Here is a 20,770-nt window from a genome sequence, read left to right as displayed (position 1 = left end):
ACATGAAGAAGTTAAGGTTCCAGCAGACCAAGAAGGGCTTGGCTCATAGTGTTAGGACCTTACTCACTCTCTAGGCCCAGGTTCTGACTTTGACTATCTCTCAGTGACTAATCATCCTTGGGTAAGGTACCTGCTGACACTCTACGGCAGGGAGTTCCGTGGATCTCCTCCTCTGTAATTTACAGTGATGTCCTGCATAGAGCTGGGGCATTCTGCACAGCCCAGTCCTAGCTCCACCCTCCAGCCACAGGCCCACCTGCCCCCACATGCCGCTGGGGAGGGCTCCAGGCCATGAGGACCGTGCAGTGAGACAGGCTGAACACCTGCTGCTCATCCCCCAGCCCTACCTCCCCAGGACCCAGTTTGAAGAAGCAGCCACAGAGGCCTGCAGAATGCTGCGAGGCAAGGCTGACCCATAATGGTTTCCGGGTTGTGGGCTTGTGAAGTTGGAGCCATTTCCCCTGGCTCCCCATCCCGCAGGCCTTGGGTCCCGGCCATCCACCTGGAGCTGGTTAGATGTGTCCCGAATGCAGAGAGATGCATTAGCAGATGAGCTCTTGCCTCCACAGAGGCCACCAGCTGGGCATGGTAATCAGGAAGGGCAGGGTGTCTGTGTAGGGAAACCTGGACCACAGGAATGCTCTGAGCCTCCCCTGAGATCACAGGAAGACAGGCAGATGAGGCATCTTCCTTTCCATAAATTCCTCAGTTCCTTGCCTGGCCTTGGAAAAGATCTGCTTCTTTGAGGGGCTTGGAGGCCGGAAGGGCAGAGGTCTCTCCCTGCAAACCCTCTGCCATCTCCCACACTCCTGGCTGCTCATCAGTGCTGCTCAGAGGTGGCCACCTTTGCCTGACATCTCTGAAGCAATGAGGCCAGCCAGGTACAGGGCAGTTTGGTGCGGTTAAGCTTAGGGCACATCTTTACCCACATCTCGGCAGACGCTCTGGCTGGAAACACAGGCAGACAAGGGTGACACTTTGAGCACTTCCTCTACTGGGCTTTGTTCAAACATTTTCCAAGTATGAAGTCATCCCATCTTCTAGCCGTAGGAGGCAGTAAAGTTCCACCATGTATCATGATGCTATGTACCGTGCTTCAGACGATGCCGAGGAAGCATGATTGTGGGCGATCACCAGGAACGCTGGTGAGTGGAAAGGTCTGTCTAGCCACCTGCCAGGGCTCCCGAGGGAAGGGCAGTGTGGCCTGTAGGGGGCCCAAGAGGCCCTGAGCTAAGACTGCATATTCTACTTGGAGCTCCAGCCTCAGGCCCAGAGATTTTGGGAAGTGACACAGAGAGATGACGCAGATGTACAAGTAAATGTACCCAAGTACATGCCTGAGTCTGTGACAAAGGGGACCATCGGCCACAGTGCAGGCAAACATGCTGTGGGCCAGGCAGGAGAGAGGGGAGACTTGGATGGGAGGGTCGGGAAACACACGAGGCTGGGCAGAAGTGGGAGGGCTGATGGGAAGAAACAGCGGATGTGTGCCTCTGGTGCAACACAACACAACGGCTGAGCGGACACTCACACTGGTTCCATGTCCAGGCTGGGCTTGCGGACGGCCCGTCTCCGTATGAGCTACACGGTGTGTCATGGACACAGCGAATTAAAGCGTGTTTAGGAGTTGGAGGGTGGCCAGCAGCCCCTACCCTTTCCTAGGTGCCATGGCTCTTCCAAGAATGCCTGCCAAGGTGGCCAGTGTGCTGGCAGGATGGGGGTGGGGCTCCTGTTGTGTCTGACGTCCTTTCCCACCCCCAGCACAACCCATCATCTCATCATAGGCCTTACAGATGCTTGCTGCTGCTGGGTGGCCTACTGGGAGGCTGTGACTACCGGGGGTGACTTCACCTCTCAGGACTCTCCAGGGAATGGATGGATGTCTGGGCACCAGTGTATTGTCTGTCATGCACAAGGCATTTGTAAGAGAAAACAAATTTCTAAAATTACAAATCCATCAGTGCGGTGTAAATGCCTCTCGAAAGAAAACATCCAACTTGGATTGCCCAGGCTGTTTTCTCCTGGAACTGCTTGGACCTGTTATCAAAGATTTTGTCTACGTTGAAAGCAGGAAGGCCCTGCTTGCTTGGGACATGGCTCTCTGAGGCTAACAGGGGCTCACAAGTCCTTGTTGGGATATAGTCTTGCCACCTAGGCTGGGTGTCTCATAGTATGTTTCCCAGCTTTTACTGGGAACAAGCTGGGTCTTGTATGGTTTACACTTTTATTCCTAGTAATCATTACCCAGACAGTTCTGAGAGTCTGTTCTCCAGACTCTGCAATGCCATGGCCCGCTGTCCTTACTACCTAACAATATGTTTCTACCTTGAAGGAGAATGCTCACTAATGAGGAAGCTTTTCTATACTAAGACCTCCTTTGTGCAATGTGGAAGCTGCTTCCTACCATGACAGGGCAAGGCAGTACAGAGGCTCCTCCGTCTTGTATTCTTGCTGAGGCCATTTTAGGTTTAACTAGAATTTGATCTCCTTGATGGGAAGCCCTGTGGAAAATTACCCAACTCTGTTCTAGGAACAAGATGCCCCAGCTAAGTTACCTTGGCTTCTGTGTGATGGATGGTTGTCAGCTTGAAAGTAAAACTCAAAAATGAAGGGCACACCTGTGAGGGATTTTTTTTTTTTTTTTTTTTGTCTTAATTTGAAGTAGAAAGGTCCACTTCTAATCTGGATCTTTGAGTTAGGAAGACACAGATTCACCCTTAATCTGGGCCACGCCTTCTATTGGAAGCCTATATACAGATGCAGAAGAAGGAAGCCTTTGCTCTTTGCCTCTACTGATGAGCAAGCCCATTCCTTCACTGGCTTAGAGCCTGCTTCTTTGGGATTCCGGTGTGGACTGAAGACCAGCTGAGACATTCAGCTTTGTGGACTGAACAACTACTGGATTCTAGGACTTTCTGTTCACAGCCAGCCATTGTTGGCTGTGTACCCTCTTTGTATATATAGAGAGATTCATCCTTACATTCTGTTACTCTAGAGAACCCTGAATAATGAATACATATCGCCCCTAGACCCCCAGCGGGACCCTCATAGGGCATGAGCGTGATCATGGGGGATGAGAGGACAAGTCATAGCACAGTTCCACCTGCTGCATGCATGCATGCATGCATGGCTGGTGACTGCAGCACCGGGCCTTGACAGGTTTCGAGGAGAAGACGATGCTATTGCTGACTGACCTGAGCTGTAGAGTTGTACTATGGTCAGACCATATGCACACAGGCACTGACTGAGAGTTGAGTGATGCTTCTGTATGTTGAACTATCAACCCCTGTGCCTGTGGGTGTAACCCTTATTTAAAGAAATAGGGTCTCACAGGGGTAATTAGTTAGGGTGGGGTCATGCTGCAGATCGAGGATCCAGAGAGCCACTGGAATCTGGAGGAGGCAAGGAAGGAAGGTACCTTACCTCATATTCAGGCTCTAGCCAAAAAGGACAAGCACAGCATGGGGACCCTCATCACTCTGGAACACACCGGTGGGAACACGGACAAAATAAAACTGAACTCAATGCTTCTCTCTCCCCCTTCCCTTCCCTTTCCCACCTCCTGCCCCCCTCGCTGCCCCTGCACCCAGCAGAACAATGCAGGTACAACTGAGCAGGCCAGTTCAGGGTGTGAGGTTGCCCTGGCTGTGATGGGCTGGCCTGCCTTCACAAGTCTCCTTCACTGGGGACACCAGATAAGGAGCACACTGACAGGAAGACCTACAGTCACGCCAGAACAACACATTAACACTGACAGGAAGATCTACAGTCACGCCAGAACAACACATTAAAATGAGAAACGCTGGTTTTGGAAATAGAATGCAAACAAATGAATCTGAGCTCCTTGGGCTTTGCATCAATAAATCTATTGGGCTTTGCATTGATAAATCTATTGATCTCTGCATTGATAAATCTATTGGGCTTTGCACTGATAAATCTATTAGACTCTGCACTGATAAATCTAGGATTTATTTTCCCCCTTTGGATTTTCTTAGGCCCATTTTCTCAGTGCATGTCAAATTGACTTGAAAGATACATATGTGAGCCCACTGTGTACCAGGAACAGCTTGTGTGTGTGTGTGTGTGTGTGTGTGTATGGGGTGGGGGGTCTAGGAGCAGGCTAGAATATTGAGCAGACAGGCTGCAGAAGGAGCAATGATAAAAAAACAACAAACCCTCAAAGTAGAAATATGCGCTCCACACTGAGGGAGCCCCTGGAGCCCCAGGACGAGGGGAGGGTGCTGTTCTGGATGCACCTTCACCTGGGGATGCGCTTTCAGAGGAGCAGCAGAAGCATTTGGGGAGCCCCTCAAGCTGCTGCACGGTCAGTGCTGAGCTCAAAGACCCCGGACAGGGATGTGCCTAACCCTGCTCCAGATGCAGCTGGGAGCATGAGGAGCGGACAGGACAAAGACAGAGGGATACAGCTGCAGTGTCCTTGGCTGGCCCTGGCCACAGGCAGGCAGGCCTGAGTTCTTAACCTTTCTCCCCCAGGAAGTCTGGAAATAAACTCCGGTCAGTGTTTCTGTGGACTGAGCTAGCACTCTCCTGAATGCCCAAGCCTGCTGTCTCTGGGGATGGCAGATACTGTATTCTCTACTGATTGGGGTGAACCTCCATCAACCAGACAGACTCTGGCACCCAGAAAGCTCCCTTGGAAGCAAACTCTGAAGCAGTTTGTGGATGGGCTGATGTAGACCCTGCAAACCGTTTGCTCAAGAGCTGAGCGTGCCCATTTCACTATCCTTCACTAAAGAGCTGCCCACGGTCCCTGCAGCCTCCACCCTCGATAGCAGGTCAGCTTCTAGCTGTGGGCTGGGTGGTAATGAAGGAACTGGTCCAGGGTCTCCCATAGCTAGCAATCTCTGCATTCACAGGAGAACCCAGGCTCCTTGCGTCCCAGCAACCAAGTTCAGCTGTGTGCTAAAATTATCGGGTCACGCCAGGCTAGGCTCTCTGTAGACAGAGCTCCTGGAGGCATGAGTTGACAGCATGTTGGCTATCCTGACACCCACTGCGCCGTACCCCTGTTGACACTCCACTCCCGTGGCCTCACCAGCCCGTCTGATTCGACACAGTTGCGGAAGACTGACATGGCTCCTCGTGTGAATGAGTAACCCCAGAAAGCCCAACATCGATTGCCTCTGATTCTGAAAAGCACTGGGACCCTCACAAGGATCTGATGCCCTGGCACCTGGCACTCAGCTCCCTGTCCTGTGTACAGCCAAGTGCCAGCGCAGTCACAGAGGACCCTACTTACACGACACCCCATGCTCCATTGCTCCAAGGAGGAACTTAAGCCAGACGTGAGGACGCCTGGGTTCACTTAACAAGGATGGGGAGCAGGAGCTGAGCGGAGCGAAGCAGGGAAGAGAGGCCACCCCCAGGGCTCTGTGGGTGAGAGAAGCCTGGCCTCAGCTCCTACCTGGGTTGCTGGCTTAGCCATTTTCTGTGTTCTTGGACGTGGCAGGGGGTGTAAACGGTGTTGAAAAAGAGTGCTTTTAGGGGTAGGTGGCAAAGGCAAGCAGACGGTGCCTTCTGTCCGGAGCCCTGTGGGTCTGGTGCCCCGTGGGAGCCCACCTAAGAAAGCTGAGTGAAAAGACTCAGTATTTGCTTAAGAGATGTTAGCTAGAGGTGAGAGCGTAATCAGATCTTAGCTTCAGAGGGAGGGAGGGAAGGGGTGACAGGTAGAGTTCCTGGGGCGGGGGGGGGGGGGGGTGAGGCGGCTGCAAAGAGGCTCCATGTGCCCCAGGCATGCTGCTGACAGCCCTGCTCACCAACAGGGAGCATGCCAAGGTTCTGGGAGGATGAAGATCGATCTGGACGGAGCCCAAGAAAGATGAGGTCTCCATGCTCTGAATTCCTCTTTGATTATTGTAAGATGTGCTTGGGTGATAACGTGTTGTTGAAAGGCAGCAATGGCCAGCAAGGTGGGCACGGAGCCCAGGTAGGTGGGGCTGGGACCTCCTTCTTCCCGGACTGCTCCACAGCATCCCTGAGCAGTTCATCCTCCGGGGCTCTGGGCCCCATGTGCACGTGAGTCTCTCTGTGCCCTGCTTTAGATTTTGCTGTCAACAATTTCAGAAGGCCCAGAGCAGAAAGTGATTTAAATTACAGGTGTCACTCTGCCATATAGTAACTGTGTACATTAACTAGCTGGGCTGCCATGGAGGGAAAAACCACTTTCCTCCGTCTGTTTCTTTAAATCTCTTGCATTCCTAGGTCTTCATGAGGATGTGAAGATGCCAGTCTGTCAGGATGGTGGTTGGTCTGTCCTCCTGAAGTAATAGGGAGCCTGCCTCAAGAGTCTCCCAGTAGTGGTGGTGGCTGGCACCCTCTGGGTGGGGAGGCCGTGTGAGAGGCCAGCTGAGGGCCCTAGGCATGTATGTAGCACAGCACGTTGGGCCTCAGCATGTGTCCCTCCTCTCCCTTGAGCTCACAGCTACGCATTTCCCCTGTGACAGAGCAAGAAGGACATGGGGGCTTGGAATCACAGTCATGCACAAGGGCCTGTGGCCTTGGATGTCAGGTGGGGTTTCCTCACAATGAGTAAGTGACATTGTGAGGAGTGCATGGAGAGACCCGGCAGAACAATTCTGCCATAACGACTCGAGTCCAAAATAACCGCGGTTACCAACATTTTCCTGACGACCGAAGGATCCTAGAATGTTCTTGGGAGTGCCATCCTTGATCTGCATCCGTACTCTCCAGCCAGGCTGGCCTCAGCTGGGCCTCCCTACTCTCTTGCCCGCAGAGTCCAGCAAATCTACCCTGGCTGCATACAAGGAGTCTCCCCCGGGTAAGGACTTGAAGCACTCTGCTTTGCTGTATCACACCCGGTGTTCAAAGAAGCCTATGTGGCCAGGAGTGTCTCTCTCCGAGGACATAATAAGGCTGCATTTGCCCTCTCGGTGCCCAGCTTCCCATTGTGGCTTCTCGCTGGTTGATCCCCCATCCAACCCCACCCATCCTTGTCTGCCCTTCCCACTTTGTCCCCATGAGAAATGTCAGGAGCTGCAAGACAATGCTTCAGAGAGGAGTGTGGCCTGAGGAAATGGTGGCCTTTGCTCGCTGGTGTCATTTGATTAGCCTGCTGTGAGAAGGTGCTCATGGGTTGTGATGCCTACCTTCTGCACCCAGCTAGGAAGTTGTCTCTTTAGGAGCTGAGGTGGTTTCCATCTTCCCATCCGCTCGCTTGATATAACAAATGTCTGTGCCATTGCCTGGCTCTCTGACAATTGTCTTTATGCATGCAGTGAGCAGACCAAAACTTTTGGGCAGTAACAGATTCGGGGTTTCATCTCTGACCTTTTCTTTTGAGCCCCACCGGAGCTAGACTCGTTGTAATGGTAAGCGGTAGGGCTGGGGAGCGGCCTCAGGGACCCCTGAGGTAGGTACACGGGCTCCATTTCCGTTTTTACTCCTTTCACAAACCACATGGTAACAAGCGTAACAGAACGCTGCTTTAATCACCCCGAATCCCTTCACTCAACCAAATCAAGTGTTTTTAATCTTCCCTAATCTTCCCAGAGCTTGCCTGTGAGTGGTCGGCTCTGTAAGCAGCTACACTCAGAGCGGTTTGCAGTGTGGCCCCTTGGTTCTCTTACTCGTTTGCTACAGACACCCTTGGGGATCCTGTTTAATGGGCCACTCTCACCTGGGGCAGGTACATCACTGTTTCCAAGACTGGAGTTGTTATATTATTATTATTATTATTATTATTATTATTATTATTATTTTTTGAGGCTATAGTTGCGTCGTCTCCCCGCTCTCCTCTCTCCAACGCCACTTCTATATCCTTCTCCTTGCTCTCTTTCAAATTCATGGCCTTTCCCATTCATTCTTATGTGCATATATTTGCAAGTACACACATACCTATTCTAAAGTACATAAACACCACCCACTCAGTCTATATGTTACTCATATGCATGTTTTCAGAGCTGACCATTTGAGATAACAAATCGGTGTGCTCTTCCCCGGGGAAGATTATTTCCTCTCACTCCCAGCGTTCCTTAGTTGCCTACAGTTGTGTAGCATCGATGCCCTGTGGGCTTCCCCCAGACCCCACCCTGTCTGTTCTGGCATGTCTATTGTTGTCTTTATGCAGCTCATGTTTCGGTGACCATGTTTGTGAGACTTGATGGTGTAGCTTCTGACATTGCTAGAAGGCACAGTCTCGAAGCAAACACCTGACCCTCTGGCTCTTAAATGATCCCCAAGCCTTCGGTGCATGAGTTGTATTGCAGATCTGTGCACTGAGACTGGGATGTACAGCTGCATTTTAATTAGTTGTGATTTTCTGTAATGATCCCCATCTGTTGCAAAGAGAAGCTTCCTTGACAAGGGGTGAGGACTATGCTTACCTTTAGGTATAAGGACAAATATTTAGAATGTAGTTAGCTAGGGGTTACATTGGTTTAGTAGAGTGGTGGTTGTAGGTTCTCCTCCAATATCCATGTCTTTACTAAGCCTGTGTAGCTGGCTAGGTTTTCAGTACCAAGCAAGGTCAGCCTTGTTGAGTGGGTCTTGAGTCCAACTGGAGAGCTGTTGGTTACTGCCACGATGGGCATGCCACTGCTGTACCATGGTTTATCTTGTCCAACTGGTCATCGTTGTGCAGCTTTATCTACTCATCACACTCCCCATTTTCTAAGAAGTCTCACACAGCATCTTCCTGTACTGTCATGACATCTTAACATAGGAGGTGTCATTCATTTCCATCTTCACCTTCATCCATCACCTACATTGCCTCCATCATCTTCCAAAGTCACACGTCTCTGTGCCAGGCTCTCTGTATTTTTTTAAAAAACTTTTTATGTGTATTAATATTTTGTCTGCATGTATGTATGCCATATTTGTGTCTGGTACCCACAGAGGCCGGAAGAGGGTGAGGTACCCATAGGAATGGAGTTACAATGGTTGTGAGCTGCCATGTGAGTGTTAAAAATTGAACCCAGGTTCTCTGAAAGAGCAGCTGGTGCTCTTAACCAAAGAGCCATCTCCCTAGCCCTGGTGCTAGGTGTTTTTGATGAAGCTCTTTCGCAGCCAAATCTCCACTTTCACAGCCTGCTGTGCACCATCTAATTCCCGAAGCCCACTCGGGGATGCGCAAAACTTAGCACCAAGCAGCTCCTCTAGAGAGAGCTTGACCTGTGGGCATGGGGTGGTCCTTATGCTTCAAGGCTTCCAGCAGCCTTAGCGCTAAGGGATCTGTCTATCTCAGAAGCAAGTTCCCTATCCCATCCTGCAGGAGCTCTGCCCAGGCCAAGCATGCCTGGCTGGGAGGTAGACATTAGTGGCCAGAGTCAGGAAGGCCCTTGTCTCCCAGCATGGGCATTGGTGGAGCTAGGATCTGGGTGCCCTGGTTGAGACTGGGCTTGGACCTTCCCTGGAAACTGGTTCTAAGACACACGCCTGCAATTGAAGGGGAGGCTTTAGAGCCAGCTGACCAACTATTCTCTCCTCAGCAAAGGTGGGAAGGTTGGGATCAGACTTTTGGGTGCAGTAGGAGTGGCCACGGCCTGGTGTGATGGGTAGAGATGGGCAGGGCAGGTGGCAGAGACTTGCGCATCCGAGGAACCAAGCGCAGGGTCTCACCAGCTTCCAGCCTGTTGCCTCGCCCTTTCAGGCTTATTCTCCACAGGGATCTCCCAAGACGGGGAGGGCTTACCTTTCAAAACCCTGGGGAGGGTCCTCTGAGAGGAACACAAAGCCCGCCTGACAGAATGAAGCCTCTGGGATGGAGGCAGACCAGACCTGTGCTGCTCTCTGTGGGCATTGGGTGAACCTGAAGAAATGACGTGAGCAAGACACACAAGCTCTTGTGTTCAGACTCCCACTTAGATGGGCTCAGAAAGCCACCAAGCCAGCAACATGCTTCCCCAGGAAGGGACTGACTGGTGGCCCAGAGGCCAGTTTGGAGGGAGGGAGGGAGGGAGCCTTCTGGAGAAGAGGCAGGGGCGGAAGACTGCACCAGGTTCAGACACTTTGGAGGCAGGGCACTCAGGCGGGGGACAGAGCCAGCGCCCAGGCCCTGAGGTGGGCATGGTGCCATGAGTCCCAGGGCCGGAAGGGAGGGCCACAGGGATAGGTTGTGTCTTCTGTTCGGCGTTGGTGCTGTTGACTGCACAGACCATCCCTGCCAGAACTCCCAGGCTCCCTCTCGGGCCTTGCCTTGGCTCTGTGGTCCATGCAGCTTTCCCCTCTGTGTGCCTGGTGAGCTTTTCCGACTGCCTCACTCATTCAGTCAGTCCCCTCAGACTGATGGCCTGTTTACATCTCTGATAGCTGTGTCCTCATTAGGAGCAGTTGACAGATCAAAATAGAATTTCTTGGACCTTGCAGAGCACTAGATCGTGTCATGTTTACTTTCTGGTTACTAGGCAGATGGCTAAGATTTGCCAAAAAAAAAAAAAAAAAAAAAAAATGCAACCTGTGGTTACTTAATTGGAGAAGAAGGCTGCCCTTGTCAAGGGTCTAAGCTGAGCAAAGAGAACAGAACTTTAATTACAGCTGCCCGCTTATTTACTACTCGCTGATGGATGTTAACTGACTGCAAGCTCTCACTTGTGTGGGGCGGTGTAAGTGTTGCATCCTGCCTCCCAGGGCTTCTGCGAGTGTGCACTGGTCCTCACACCAGCGCTGTCCTGCCAGCCAGCAGCAGTTCACACTCCGCCCAGCAGCTCTGAACTGAAGGGAGGACGCATTGTCATCCCTATGGCCCAAGGAAGGGCTATCCTCAGGGCTCAGCAGACACTGAGCTGCCAGTCAGGGACTTACTTACCTCACCCTGTGGCTTATCGCCCAGTTGCACGATACACTTCAGATGTGAGCATCCATTTAGGTGACCAGCTGATATGAGGCCCCTGATGCAGCCCCAAGTATGGGACACACATCCACATCTTCCAGTCTCCAGGGCAGCCTCCTGCTCTGTCCCTTTTAATTAAACTTGGACTCCTGAGATCACAGGCGATTCCCAACCTAAGAAATAATGAGAGCTAGACTCCTCTGGCAGGCTGTTTGTCTAGCACGAGTGTAGCTCTGGGTTCAACCTACCCCCAAGCCACCATTAAACCAGGTATGGTGGTGCATTTGTAAAACCAGGGAGGCAGAGGCAGGAGGATCAGAAGTTCAAGTTTACCCTCAGCTACTTATGGCTTCAGTGTCAGCCAGGAGGTCAGGAAAACACTTAGGAAAGAGTCAATTCTCTCCTTCCGCCATGACTCCTAGCAATCAACCCCAGTCACCAGGCTTGGCAGCAAGCGTTTACCCTCTGAGCCTTGTCAGCCTGTAACTAGGATATTGACGTTATTACAGCCAATACAGTTATTTCCATCACCATAAGGGAACAGACTTGTCTCTGCCATGTTGTATGCCTATAGCTCCCTTGTGTCTGTACAACAGCTTGCACGTTTAGGAGCTGAACTGTTCCCCTTTTCTGAAATTCTGTATTTCCAGAATGTTATAAAAATGGAATCACATGGTGACATTTTGGATCAGCTTGTTTTCCTCAGCATAATTTCTGGCTATGCACTGAGGGTGTGCATTTGTGAATAATTCATCCCTTTCTATGACTGAATAGTACTCTGTAGTATGGATATATCACAGTCTAGTTAACCTTTCACCCATGGACATGCTCCATGGCGAGATTATGTCTAGTCTAATGTTATCGATAAATCCGACAAACATTTTTGTAGATTTTGGTGACAATGTTTTCATTGCTCACATAATACACACACACACACACACACACACACACACACACACACACACACACAGAGCCTCCCTCCCAGACTGGCTGTCCTATGTTGTATTCACATCGGTAGGGTTGGACTGGTCCTATAGATCCTTCTATCATTTGCTCCTGCCATTTTTTAATAGCTACTCTGACATACTGTGCTGTGCCTCACAGGTTTTAATTTGCATTTTTCTAAAGTTTGGTCATGCACCCTTTCTCAAGCGCTTACCGGTCCCCTGCAGGTCCTCTGGTGAAGTGTCTCTTCTGGCCATAACCGGGGCATGGGGTGCTTTGCTGTTCAGCTTCCCAGTGAGCTCTGCAGCCCGATAGTAACTCGTTGTCTCATACCTGCTTTGCTTTGTGAGAATGTTTTTTTCTCCCCCCTCTCACTTTTTTGGTGGTTGGTGTTACTGTCAGCGGGACATTTCTCAGAGCATCTTTGCCTTTCTGGGGTTCCCTTTGCTACCTCCTCCATCTGCAGCTGCTCTGATGCTTGAGGACTCTTACCCTGCCCTAGTTACTAGTGACTTTTTTCCTGTGTCTTCTTTAACCCACTAAAGCTTTTAAGGAGTTATTTCTTACATTTAATTTCATTTATACCTGAGTTTTTTTTTCTCTCTCACACACCCAACGTCCCACCATTATTAATTAAAAGACTACCTCCTAGCCCTGTAGACTGGCCTTCACACTCCTGCCAAAACTTGGTTGTGTGAATCTACTTCCCCTTTCTCTCTCCCAGTCCCACGTGGCCCTGATCACGATAACTACCGTGAGTCTCCATGCCACAGTGATTGTCTCACGTTACTCATGGCCCAGAAAGCTTTAGTTCCTTTGGCTTCCATAAGCATCTTGGAGAACCCCCTCCTTAGCCAGCTCTCCCTTTGGAGGTGGAATGTTCTGGTATTTCCCATAGCAGTAAACGGGGGTCTGTGTTGCCGTTTTACTGTTTTGTAATATTATGTGAATACAGCTTCATTTGTCTTCTACTGTTGGATACTTTGGGGTTTTTAAATACTTACTTACTGTTTCCCTGTTATTGACAAGATCACTGTCTGAAATCCAGGCCTCTGAGAACTACCGTTTCCTAAGGAGCAGCATTGAATCTGGTTGGAAATGCGGGTTCCCAGCTAGAGCTGATGAGTCCAGAGTCGTGGTCTTCTGGAGAGTGTGGTGGCCTTGAGCAGGCCAGTCTCTGCACACTGTCCTGTGGGTCACAGCTCCTGACCTTCTTCTAAACCTTGAAGCAGAGCAGATAGGAAATGAGTCCAATGCCTCCTCTTTATGGAAGATGCCTCTCCTTTGGCATCCCTGTCCTCTGGGGACTGCTTTTCCTTTCTGGACCAGAGGGACTTACAGAGCCTGGGCAGTTTCTTCTCTACTGTCACTGCAAAGGCCCCTCCCCACCCCAAGGGGCCTGTGACCACTTTAAGAAAATCTTTCCAGGGCTTCAAAGAGTAACAGGATAGCTTTCTGGAATGCTTGTTAAAATTCTTGAATATGTTTAAGGGATTTATATGTTCAAAGAGAGCATACTTTCCCTTTGATGTCGACAAAAGATGGTTCTCCCCCTTTCCTGTGAATTTAAATAATTTGCCTGATTTCTGGTGGGAAGACCACAAGACTCTCCCCTCGTGGTCTAGATGCGGTATTTGTTAGAAGTCTCCATGACTAACTGCAGGGGAGGGTGTGTGTAAATGATTCGGAAATGTGGCTCCAAACAAAGGACCATCTGTAAGTTGTCAGCCGGAAAAAAAAAATGCCTCCAACCTTGCACAAGATTTGATTTCTTTGAAACAATCACAGACAAAGAAATAGAAATATCATTTTAAATAATCATTAATGATGACCCAGTGGGGCCCTTCCAGAATAAATGGAAGTCAGTCTCCCCCTAGTGGACAACTAGGGAGGCTTCGAGTTTTTGTCACTAAGCATGAGTTCTGAGGGACTGAGGGAACCATAATGTGTGCACACGTCCAGCTCGTCCAGCTAATTCTGATGTTCTTGGAGTACAGGGTCCCTGGTGCGGGGCTCTGAGATGGTGAGCTATGGAAACGCTACTGAAGCTTTTCCCTGAACAAGAAAATCTGGGCAGGGAGATGCCTGAGGCACGGAGAGAGAGAGATGTCCACTGACTCCTCTCCTGATCGTGGTGATCCTTGTTGGTTCTGTCCAAAGAAGTTCTGCTAAGCTATGAGCTGCTTCTGGGAAAGCATGGGACTGGGGGAAGGTGGGTGGAGCCCAAGGGTTTGGGAGCTGTTTCTCCCTTGGGAGCAGGCCGAAGTTGACCTCTCTCTGATAGCCCTACAGCTATGAATGAATGCAGCAGAGCCCACGTGGGCTGCTGCGCCTGGGCCTCCTCCATGCACCATCCTGGGTCCAATGCTTGTATATTTGTCCCCCAGAGATGCTCTACACTGCAGAGCCAGCCTGGACACAGCCACGGTGCATCCTCCTGCAGACCCAGCCTTCAGAGTCCGTCTTCTCAGACCCTGCTTGCATTCAGCACTGTGGGCTCACTTCTCCAGATCAGTATCTCTAGCCCTGGGAGTCAGGATGTCCAAATGAGGACACATTTTAAAGGGAATCCTTTGTATGAGCCCTTGTAGTGAGCCATGGTTCTGCCATTCTGAAACCCTGCACAAACCTTTCCTATCCCTTGGGCTGTTCACAGGGATAAACTGGCACAAACTAAGAAAACTGATGAACAGAATTTCATAAAAAATAAATTTTTGTTTCCCAGAATGAAAAAGGCACAGCTAAGAAGAAAATATCCACAATGCAAATTTTTGACAAAGGGCTTGTATCTAAATAAAGTGTTTACAATGTGACAGCAAGAACCAAGGGGCAGAACGAGAATAACATAAGCTCAGTATAGCCCTTTCTTACTGTGACTAGAAATTCTAAGTAGAATATACAAGCTGCTATGTGAGAACTCTAAAAGGTGTGTGGTTGCTGATTGGAAAGAAAGAGGGAAAACTTAACAGACTTGTGCTGAGCATGGTTCCTCCCTCCCTCCTCCTCTCCTCTTCCCTCCTCCTCTTCCTCGTTTCCTTCCTCTCCCTCATGCCTCCTCACCCTTCTGTTTTTCTTCCTTCCCCCACTTCTCATAGAAGCAGGAGAGACAAAAGGGTACTCCTCAAGAAAGGCCCCTCTTTTTAGTCAAAGGAACGTGGTGGAGGATCCCTTCTGGAAGGAAGGTGTAAGGGATGCCCAGGGATGTAGATGGCTAAAAAGTGGTTCCCTAATCCTGTGAGATCCTGCAATAGGCTCAGCCTGGCCCCTGCACTGTGCTCAAACCACACAGATCCAAACCAGCAGAGTAAATCTTTGAGAATCAAACTGAAATGTAAACCATGTGCGCATCTTTTTTCTTTCCTTTCTTTTTTTTTTTAACCACACTTGCTAAATATAGACCATGCTGGGGACAGACCCAAATCAGTACAGCAACTGACATTGACACCACTGTTCACACAAGACCAAAACAAGCTGCACCTGAACAAAACCACCAATGTTCCTCAGTCAGAGGATTGTGCACAGAACCCAAAGTCTACACTCGACGGCATTTCCCATCTCTAGGACAATCCAAATCTACCCAGCATGCAAAGAGCCAGGAAAGCATGGCCAGTTCTTAAAGGAAAAGAATACATTCAAATGCCGAGGTGAGTCATGGCTGCTGGGTTACCAGACAAAGACTTCAAAGAGGCTGTGGTGGGAGTGTATGCTCCAGTAGATCCAGAGGAATACACATGAGAGAATGAGGAGACACTTGTCCACGGGGACCTTTAAAGGCACTTTAAAAAATAGCAGAGATGTTAGGATTGAAAAATATAAAGGCGAAATTAAAGTTTCCCCTTGCATGATCCAGCGGGTGTGCTCTGTGAACGCCATGCCGGATGCAGCAGGAGCAGCTGAAAACACACATGACGAAAGGCTCTGTTGGAACAAAGAAATGAGACATGATTCCCGTTGGGGCAGTGATGTTTCCAGTCCAGGGGCAGCACTAGCAATCAGAGAAGCGGGACCCCATGGCTCACACAGCGGCAGGACCACAGTTAGGAGCTGGGGGTGGGAAAGAGAAGCCAATAAACCTCATTCCCTTCACCTTTTTTGTGTTTTAACTATATAAAGCTCTGGACAGTGTGAAGCCACGTACAGGGATAGCCGGTGGCAGGTTTCCTGGAGGTGGCGAGGGAAGAGGGAAGGATGGAGCTGTCGTGTGACTATTCCTGGAGAGGAGTAACAAACATCTGCTTATCCTAGGTAGGAAACCAACGACAGACCAAAGTATGGACATCAACCATCCCAGTGCAGTTTTGTAAACCAGTGAGTTTTATTGGGGTTAATTAGAGCAGTGTAGGTAAGGGGTTACTCACAGGAGCAGAAATGACTGCATCAGCACACGGCAGCGGCATCAGCCAAGTCCACGCCAGTACGGGTGACAGCTGACAGAGGCTGGGAACCTGGAGCGCACTGCACAGCCCACAGGCAGCTCGACAGGTTGGAGGGTGTCCTTTCCAGGTGGCTCAGTTGGCCTGAGCATCTTCCAGGTAGCACAGCTTGCCTGACAGTGTCTCTCAACAGTCCTCACTGCTCATATGAGCTTGGGGAGGTGGGGCCTAGTGAATCTGGTCAGTTTCAGGGACTTTCTGAGGCTAGTGAGTTGTTCAGTCCTGAGTTTAAACGAGCTTTTCTGCAGGATGGAATATTCCACTTCCCGTTTGAACACCCTGCTGTTTCATTTCCCTTCCTGAGTCATAACAGCTTCCCTCAAGATGGAAGGTTTTAACGTCAGAGGAGACCGCCACACAACAGAAGGAAAGGAGGTGGGAGGGGGCATGAGATGAAGCTGGCCACATTATCAAGGTACATGACAAAGTTCCGAGGGTTCTAAAAACGTACCTTGCCTGTGGTGGCATCCTCTTAGATTTGGATCTGCGTATGAGCTGACCACATCTACTCTCTGAACAAACCTAATTTGATGCACTTGAGTTAGAGCGAGTCATTGGGGATAAACAAATGATCCGAAGGCTCAACAAAGGAAAATATATATAAAGTGACATTATACACATGGGAAATTTCTCAGCTTCTCCAGTCACCCACGCATCAGTCACTTTTCTGCCACTGCACTGCAACACTGCGGCCAGAAGCAACGGACAGAGGGAAGGGTCTATTGTGGTCCCAGGGCGAGTAGAGTCCCTCGTGGTGGGCAAGTACTACAGCAAGCAGCAGGCCTGGCAGCAAGAGCAGGAAGCTAGGAGTCCCCATCCTGAATGGCAAGCATGAAGTGGAGAGAGGGAACTGGAAACAGGACATGCTTCCTCCTGCAGAGCCCACGGGGACACACTTCAGAGCCCACGGGGACACACTTCCTCCTGCAGAGCCCACGGGGACACACTTCAGAGCCCACAGGGACACACTTCCTCCTGCAGAGCCCACGGGGACACACTTCAGAGCCCACGGGGACACACTTCCTCCTGCAGAGCTCACGGGGACACGCTTCCTCCTGCAGAGCCCACGGGGACACACTTCCTCCTGCAGAGCCCACGGGGACACGCTTCCTCCTGCAGAGCCCGAAGAACAGCACCATCGACTGGTGACCACGTGTTTAAACGCTGCAGACTACGGGAGGAAAGAGGGTACAGTTCTAACCCTGCAATGGGACAGGTGCTACCAGGCCACATGGATGACAAAACTTTTCAAGTGCCAGCAAGAATTTGATGAAAACAGAATTTTCTGAGGGGAGCACAAAGATAGTGTGCCCACTTTGGAAACAATGAAGCCGTGTCCTAGTTAAACATAAATTAACTATGATCTAGTTAGACAAGTCCTAGCTAGAGAAATGCGAACTTACTGACACAATGTCTCATATAAGCTATTTGTTGCGATGTGGATTGTGGCGGTGTCTGTGCTCAGGTATATGGGCAGAGAAACTGGTTTAGCATAGGGATGTACTACTGCTCATCAGCAAAGGAGAGTACAATGGCATAGTGCCAACAAACGATAACACTGCACACAAAGTCCATACTTTGTGACTCCACTCCTTCTAGAAGAAGAAGTAGGGGTCTTATAGCAGTAAGTGAGGAGCGAATCTGGGCGTGGTGGTGCACGTCTTTATACCAAGTGTGGGATGTGGAGGTAGGAAGATCAGAAGTTCAAGGTCATCTTTGACTGCATTGCAAATTCTAGGACAGCCTGAGCTACACGAGACCCTGATTTAAAAGGGATGGCGGTGGTGGATGGAGAAATGGCTCAGTGGCTGAGAGTACTGGCTGCTCTTGCAGAAGATCCGGGTTCGGTTCTCAGCTCCCACATCAGGTGGCTCATAATTCTAACTTCAGTTCCAGGGGATCAGATGCCCCCTTCTGGCCTCCCAGGGCACTGCATACACGTGGTATAGATACATGAAAATAATTTTAGTTAAAAAGCAAAATCAGTAGTGATTTGGGTCTGGGAATCGGTGGGGGCATTATTTGGGAGTGTTCCATGGACATACTGATTTGTCAACAATATTAACTAACATTAACTAACGTTGATTTCTTTTAAAAGTTGACTATTCACCATGAACTAAAAATAAATAAAGCTGAAGAAAATCCAAACAATGATATTTGTACCAAGAGTCAAGGAGATGGATATTAAAAAACAATCTAGAAACTAATCTGATCTTTAAAAGTTAAAGTTGGGTGATTTTGGTATTTCAAATCAATTTGGGGGAGAAGTATTTACAAATGATATTGAGTCATTTTGGCCATTCTGGTAATAAAATAAAGTCCTGAGTCTACTTATGAAAAAAAAAATAAGAGAATTCCACCTAGATTAAAGAGTCTATTTAAAAAATCATCTTAAATAAACCAATAGTAGAGGTCCTCAGAGTGAGTACATGGTGCGGCCTGGGGGCGCTGTGTGTGTGTGTGTGTGTGTGTGTGTGTGTGTGTGTGTGTTTGTCCTCAGAGTGAGTACATGGTGCGGCCTGGGGGCGCCGTGCCTGTGCCCAGATTTCCCCCACTGTTCCCACACTGCTTGGCATCTAGTCCTGGGGAAGCTCAGGGTCCCGCAGTCAGGACAGGACAGGACAGGAGTTCCCAGGCTCCTGTTCATGCCCCAAGGCCAGAGAGAACTTTAGAACCTTCTTCCCCTTCTCTAGGCTCAGCACCCAGCATGAAATGACACAACCATGGTGCCCTTCCCACTGGAAAACTCCCAGAAGGGACATTACAGTGGCCCACAGTGGCTGCAGACTCTTGGGAAGGGGTCAACAATGCTGGTCCCTTCCCTGTGAGTAGGAGCACTGGGTATGCTACAGGGACCAGGATGGTGGCTCAGTGACAGGAAACAACACTATGTAGTGACTCAGGGACCTTTACAGGTGACTCAGGAAGAGCCATGGTGGGTGCTCAGCAAGGTCCAAGGGGACTGAGAGGTTGGAGCATCGGGTGAGTAGAAATTCACACTGGCCAGCTCACCCAGTGTCCTGCAGTCAGTGGACTGGACCGTGGAAGCTTTTCTCATCTCCCACCCCTGTGGTCTGTGGCCCAGGTCTCTGGGGAATCACTGGCCCCAGAGGGAAGGGCTGGTCTGACTGCAGATGTTTTCTGTCCTTTTGTTCTCCCTGGTCTCTTGGGGCCATCTGAACTCAGCTGAATGCCGAGGTGGGTGAGGAGCACAGGTGTGGGGCACGAGTCTCCATGGCAACAGAGCCATCTGGCTTTCTTGCCTGGCACTGGGCCTTGTGACTTCCCGGTGGAATCTTCACCAGGGTTGCCTAGTGAAGAGGATGGATGGGGGAGGGGGCTTTGCCCTCCCAGCTCTGGTCTGGGTTAGGCTGCTTAGTGTCAGCACTCGGGGCTCCGGTAGACTGTAGTGGCAAGTACTGGTGAATGTGATCAGCACACCCGGCCTCCTTCAATCCTGGCCTAGCAGGTGAAGAGGAACCTGGGGGGGGGGGGTGGGACAGAAGCGTGGGTCTTTGCCACCCAGAGAGTCCGCCCTGGCAGCGCCCTCCCAATGGCAGGAAGGGTAAGTAAGACACAGTCAGTCTCCACAGGGGCTCCATGTAAGACACAGCCAGTCTCCACAGGGGGCTCCATGTAAGACACAGCCAGTCTCCACAGGGGGCTCCATGTAAGACACAGCCAGTCTCCACAGGGGCTCCATGGGAAGTCAGTGGCCCTCCAGCCCAGTGAGAGCCATCTAGCTCACTGACATGCTGGGTTCCCAGGGTTGCTACAACAAACTTACGAACCCGGTAAAATGATGGCAGTCCATCCCCACCCAGTGCTGGCAGCCTGGAACCTGATGTCAGGGTATCAACAGAGTTTGCTCCATCTTGGGGCTCCAAGGGAGAAGCTGTGCCCCCTCTCCTGGCTCCTGGTGATGGCTGGTGACCTTTCTTGGCTGTGGTACCATCACTCCAGTTTCTGCTACAGGAGATCATCATATGACATGGCCCCTGAGTATCTGTGCCTAAGTTTCCCAGTCATAGATTCCGGGCATGCCCTAACTCAGTACAACTCGCCTTGACTTGATGGCATCTGCCAAAATCGTACAGAGAAGGGAGCCAGGGCCTAGGACTGGGATGTACCTTAAAGGGACCATGCACAGCACACATGCGCAATGAAGAAGGGATGAGGCTCAGCCTCGGGTACAGCGGCTCGGCCTATTCCCCCAGCACAGAGCAAGGGGAGGCAAGTCTGGATTAGGGGTGATCAGGAGTGTCAAGTGTGTGCGCCAGCCCCTCCAGGAGCTATCGGTCCATGGCTAGCACTTCCCCAGGAGTTAGGGACCTGTGCTGAAGAAAGGAGATAAGAGGTGTGACCCCAGAGGAGCCAGGCAAGCCAGGGCCCAGACCACAGTGGCCCCCATGGAGCCTGGAGTCTATGAATTGGAGCAGCTCCAGGCCTATGCAGATGGTCTCAATGGGCAATGGCGGGAATGGGAGGTTCCAGGTCTGTCTCCCCCGGCCAGGAAGGGAGCCCACATTTCCTTCCTCTGCCTCCCCAAAGACATGACCCCTCCCCTACCAACCCCAGTCAGCAA

Source organism: Phodopus roborovskii, unplaced genomic scaffold (genome assembly GCF_943737965.1).
Source record: "Phodopus roborovskii unplaced genomic scaffold, PHOROB, whole genome shotgun sequence".
NCBI classification, from domain to species: Eukaryota; Metazoa; Chordata; class Mammalia; order Rodentia; family Cricetidae; genus Phodopus; species Phodopus roborovskii.
Note: the sequence above shows the minus strand (reverse complement) of the source record.